This window comes from Sorex fumeus, unplaced genomic scaffold, assembly GCF_029834395.1.
Source record: "Sorex fumeus unplaced genomic scaffold, SorFum_2.1 ptg000094l, whole genome shotgun sequence".
Classification (NCBI taxonomy): Eukaryota; Metazoa; Chordata; class Mammalia; order Eulipotyphla; family Soricidae; genus Sorex; species Sorex fumeus.
The window spans coordinates 9,876,200-9,882,611 of NW_026606151.1; positions in this window are offsets into that span (position 1 = coordinate 9,876,200).

A 6,412-nucleotide genomic window follows, 5' to 3' on the forward strand; every position below is an offset into this window, starting at 1 on the left:
TATCTAATAAGCATTCTATTAAGGATCAATGGTCATAGTTACTAGACTACTTCATGCTCAGAGCTCGAATTGAACCTTGAAATGTTTCTATTTTTTTCACTTCTAGCCACAATGAGATGGCAGTATATAGTGAGATGTATATTAGACAATCAAATGAATGATTAACCTCTTGATAATTTTAAAATGTCTGTGTTAGGTTCATTGTGGGATAGATTGTTGCTCTCTTGGTTTCAGTATTTACCAAATCCATGTTAGAATATCTTTTCTTCAACCCCATTTGTTTTAAAAAATTATGAAGAATATTGTGATCATATTGTGCCCTGTATTTCATGGTAGCTCATCCAATTTAAAGCCATAACTATCACAAGTTAAAATTGTGATTAATTTCCCGGACACAGTAGACTCAACCTTAACCCTAGGGTGGTAGACATTATTGCACTCCAAGGGATTAACTGAGATCAGTAAAATAATTTCCAAGTTATTTAACTCGGTCAAAATATCAATGATTATTTTATTTCAAAAGATATGTTCCACAGTTACATTTTCAGATTTATGGAAAGTCCCTCTTGGCCTCATTAAGCCATATTTTGATTGATGAACTTGAAAATAAAACATTTGATTTATCAATTAAAAATAGGTCAGACAGTTCTGGGAAAACCTTTTCAAAAATAGCCCTGCTCAGAAAACCAAAGGTCTACCAACTTCTGGTTGTTTCCCCCTTGGGAGAATTTTCTGATCTATATAATACCAATATTAACAAGTATAGTGAGGGCCCAAGTTTTACTTTAGAATGCTGAGGCCTACATTTGTAAAAATAAAGTTCTTAATACTTAGCCAACAGAGAAAGAATGGTCATGATTTAAAGTCTGCATTGGGAGCTGGAGCAGTAGCACAGCGGGTAGAGCGTTTCCCTTGCACACAGGCAACCTGGGTTCGATTCCCAGCATCCCATATGGTCCCCTGAGCACCACCAGGGCTAATTGCTGAGTGCAGAGTCAGGAGTAACCCCTGTGCATCTCCGGGTGTGACCCAAAAAGGCAAAAAAAAAAAAAGTCTGCATTGGTCAAGCTGACTGGTTATATTTGCAGACCGAGAAAAAGCGATGGGGACCGGAGCCATAATCCAGTGGGGAGGGTGTTTGCCTTGCACTCTGCTGATCCAGGTTTGATTCCCAATATCCCATATAGTCCCCTGAGCACTGCCACGAGTAATTCCTGAGTACAGAGCCAAGAGTAACCTCTTACCACCCAACCTCAAAAGAAAATTGTGCCTGAGATAGAAAGAACTGGCCAACTCCAAAAGTAATTGTGGGTGCATATGCTGCCTGAGCCCAAGTGCTGCTTGCATCCACGTGGCTGAACACACATGCGGTGCCCAAGCACAAGTGTCGCCCGCATCTCCCCTCTTGAGATGTGGACTTTCATACTTTCGTGTCTAATGCTGGGATGTGTGTATAGGCTCTCTCCATCCTTGGGGAAGCCTGTGTTCTCTCTTGAGTACTATACTCTCTCTCACTCTTTCCCCTTCCACACCTTAAAAATCCTCCAAGTAAGGGGCTGGAGAGGTAGCACAGCGGGTAGGGTGTTTGCCTTGCACGCAGCCCACCCGGGTTCGATTCCCAGCATCCCATATGGTCCCCTGAGCACTGCCAGGAGTAACTCCTGAGTGCAGAGCCAGGAGTAACCCCTGTGCAACGCCGGGTGTGACCCACAAAGCAAAAAAAAAAAAATCCTCCAAATAAAATCTGTTTATTTCACAAACAAACAAAAGCAATTGTGAACCCCTGTTCACTGGTAAAATGTGAGTTGGTAGAAACCCCTCACAGTTGCTTTAGCTGCCTCCCAGGTTGTACTGATTAAATAAATTGAGGGGGCCGTTTTAGAAACTAAAATATTAGGCCAATGAAAAAGGATACGAAGGGAATATTTAGCATATTACTTTGGAAATTGCCTTCAATTGTCTAATTTACACATGAGGACAAAACTATATACCTTGATGTTATTTTTTTATTCTGTCCCAAACAAATAACTGCTAAATTAGCTGTTTGACAAAGAATGGCACACACACACACACACACACACACACACAAATAATAACTTGAAAACATGGGGAGATTGCCCAGATAGTGCAAGAGTGAAGGCAAGAGAGAAGATTATGGAATATATTTCTCTCAAAGAACTATATTTAGCTCCTTCCTCACTCCTGTCAAATATTGTTCTTAATTCCCTCTGAGCTTTGAAAGTATTCATTAAGACGACAGCCTGAGCTTTGGAAGGACAAAGGTGAAGAGGAACCCAAAAAAATAAATAAGTGCATTTTCATGCTTACTTTTTGTCCTCTCTCCTTCAAGAGTTCCAGGCTGTTTCCATGGAAATTCTAACTTTGTTTTGCTTAAGCATTTAGAACAGAAGCAGTTTCGCTTTGGGTATTTGTTCTGGGTTGAATTTTACAAGTTCAATAATGAATTTAGCTATGTCACTTACATGCCAGGCTTTGAAATCCCAACTGTAAATCAGCATGAGAAAAGAATCAGACAAGACATGTTCAGAACGTTTAGATGAGAAAAATATATATGTATAACACTGAAAGCATAAATTTGTTCTGTCTTGCTGCACAGTGTTCTGTCATTCTTGACCAACTTCAGAGAAAGAGAGAGAGAGAGTCTATAATGTGCCCTTCGATCCTGTCACTTGCCTCCTGCAAGATGAATGTCATTGCTTTATTACAATCCAAGATGTGGGGCCAGAGGGATAGTATAGCCAGTAGGGCGCTTGCTTTGCAAACAGCCAACCTGGATTCTATCCCTGTCATCCCATATGGTCCCCCATTATACCAGGTATAATTCCTATGTGCAGAGCCAGGAGTAACCCCTGAGTATTACCAAAACTCCAAAATAAGTAAAATAAGAAATAAAATCCAAGATGCTATGCTAAGCTGTAATGTTTTACATGAGTTGGAGGGTGTGCATTGCTTTTCATTTTGCCACTGTGCGAGATAATTACAGTATGACAGGTGTTGAGTACCTATTTTAATTTTTTTTCATTTACTAACTCAAATCATGTGTTCACATAAGGGCAAATATCAGATATTGACTTCCAAGATGTGTTACAAAAACAGCTTTGCCTGGGAGAAAGTTGTATGTTAGGTTCATCTAAGTTATGTCATCTGATGATACCAACCAGGTATGAACCTATTTCTGTATTTTTTTTTCTTTTTGGGGGTGTGGCTGGCAAGTGGTGCTCTGGCCTCTTTGATTTTGGGGGCCTCCGGGGTCCCTCTCGGGAATGTTCAGGGTTCTCCAGGGTCACTTCCAACAGAGCTTAGGGGCACCTCATGGTGCCAAAGATTGAACTTGGGTGGATCACATGTAAGGCAAGCACCCTGGACTAGATTTCAGCCCTGATTTTTTTTTTACCTATTATTTTAATTTTATTTTAGGCTCTGTGATTTACAATAAATACTGTTAACTGTAGGGTTCCATGCATAAAACATCCCATCCCCTTTTTAAAATCCTCTGATTTTTAATTCTGTCCCTGCTCACATGAGTGAGTTGCTATAGAGCCTGCCAAGTGTAGTATGGGACACGTTTAGATCGGGAGAAGGAGGCCGTGAATAAAAATGATGTAGAGAAAAACAGTGAAGAAAAGAGTCTCTAAGAAAAGCATCTAAACATAGGTGGAGGCGGAGGAGATGAAAGAGGGTATGTCACGTGACTGCATTACGTGATACATCAAGAGAGGTGACTTGTGAAGGGGGACCACGGAGGGAAGAGCCAGGCTACGACTTGTGGGTTGACGAGAGATTCACCTTAGTGATGAGAAGTGGAGGATCCCTTAACGGACTATGATTTGATAGGTGGCTTTCTAGGATGATGGTTGCCTTTGTCAACTTTGTTTGATTTTTTTTTTAATTTTAGTGAAGCATATTCTTTGGAAGCGAGCACTTTTTGAAAGAAATATTCACAATGCCTCTGATAGGATTAGATCAAGCTCTCACGGGCTCGAGACCTCCCTGACAGTTGTGCCACCCGTTGATCTCATCTCTCTTCTAATCAGACAGATCCGTTGGCTCTAAGCGGTGGGGTGAGGAAAGCTGATGAAACTGTTCACCTTGCTTGCCAATATTCTTTCTTTCAATGTATGAAAAAGTTATGCATGACTTAGAAATGAATACCTGACACCTGCACTTGCATGCACAGTACTCCTTCTGCCTTCATTCTGGCCCACTCTTGGTGGGCTTTGGGAGAAGTAGTAGAAAGTTTATCCTAGGGGCTCAGGGGGAAAGACCTCCCCCACTATCCATGCACCATGTGCCAGACATTTATCTTTAACAGTGTCTCTGAAAATGGAAGGAGGTGATGGTATCTCCATTTTGCAAAGAGAATGGTACAGAGGCAGCAGGCAGTGTGCCCAAAGTCACAGGTTTCCAGGTGGAGTACCTCACTCCAGCCTCTATGCCCAGACACCTCAACCGCTTCCTTCCTTTTATCCCCCTACTGCATCCTCTGAGCATCCCTCTGGTCCCCGGGGGATGACCATTCTCCTGTCTGTTCTCCTTTCGCACATGAGCAAGGGACCACTGAATTGGTGGAGGAAAAATTCCTCAAATTTTCCAATACTCTTTATGTAGCTCTAGAACACTGGAAAGAATTGGAATAGAAGATTGCGAGATCGCTGTCAAGGCTTCATTGCTCCATTACCAAGCACAGATGAATCTACTATTTTGACTTCTAGCCTGACATCCAATTTTCCTTTCTGTGTCTTCTGACCGCAGAAGAAAAAATAGTAATAAATTCCCATCTTATTTTCTATGCTCACCTAGCCCATCGATATTTTCAAACCCATGCACATCCTCTGTCTTGACCGTGATTGGTTATGTGTTTGGCATAAAGCAATACACAATGAAAAGAAAACACCTTTAAGAGAATCAAACTGAGTAGAAAAATCCAAACAAAGGCCTGAAATCTCACAACAGAGGAATTGTAAGGACTAAACCCTAGCTCCAGTTTCTTTGATTTGGTGTTTTTCCTACAGGCCTTCGTTTCACTATAAAGAGACAGATCAATATCCAAAAAAAAAAATCGTCGTATTAATCAACATCAAATGGAACATGATTTTCTTCATTCCCATCATTCATTTTTGGGGGGAGGAGGGGACTTTGGGGGAGTGGTGAAAGCTGGCTAGTTGAGCCCTGAGTGTTCAGGGCTCAGGGCTTACTCTTGAGTGCTCTGGGCTTAGTCCTGGCTCTGCACTCAGGGATCACTCCTGGAAGTGCTTCAGGAGCCCATATGTGGTGCCAGGGTTCAAATATGGGAAGGCCACATAGAAGGCAGGTGCCTTAATGCCTGTGTTATCACTCCAGCCTGCTTTTCATTTCTTTAAGCATCTAGATGTCTGGCTGCCATTCCAGTGGTATCCACGGGTGCCAAACACTGCATACAGTTTCTTAAATCCTCACGGCCTCCCAATGGGCTGGGCATTGTCATTTAACATGGAGAATAATGTCATTTACTCAGTCACTAAAGTGGGGCAGAGAACTGTGAATTAAAAATTCACCTCTGGATAATGGCACAGATTAAGTGCTACCCAACTATTTAGCAGTGACTTTTCCCATGCCACTAGAATGGTCTCTGACATTCCGAGGGAAGCATAATAAATAGGCCTTCATTTCTATGTACTCCAGGGTCTGAATAAGATATAAAGGCCCAGAGGCAATTGAGACACAATCAATATCCTTAGTAATGTCCACCTAACATTAATGTCTTCCTGCTCATCTTCCTAATTTAACTTCTGTGGCCTGCATGAATTTGGTCCTCATACTGTAGTAGATTATGGACTATTTAGTCAGCCACACCTTGACTCTTTTGAGCTTTCGTAGAAAAAAAAACCTGGTATACCTGTTAAGATAGAGGAGAGTCCATTATGACAACATTAGTTGGAAATAATCACTCTGGAAAACATTAGTTGGAAATAATCAGTCTGGACAAGAACTGAGTGTTAAAAGCAGGCAAAGAGATATACATGATAACCTTCCAGCGTCTGTATTGCAAACCATAATGTCTAAAATTAGAGAGAAAGAGAAAGAGGGAAAGAGAAGAGAGGTGCCTACCATAGAGGCAGGAGGGGGTGGAGGGTGGGGGGTGATGGGAGGGAAACTGGGGACACTCACTGGTGCTGGGAAATTACACTGGTGGAGGGATGGGTGTTGGAACATTGTATGAATGAAACCCAATCAAGAACAGCTTTGTAATGCTCTGTCTCATGGTGATTCAATTAAAAAGGAAGGAAGAGAGGAAGGGAGGAAGGAAGGAAGAAAAGAAGGGAGGAAGGAAGGAAGGAAAGAAGGAAGGAAGGAAGGAAGGAAGGAAGGAAGGAAGGAAGGAAGGAAGGAAGGAAGGAAGAAGAAAAGAAAG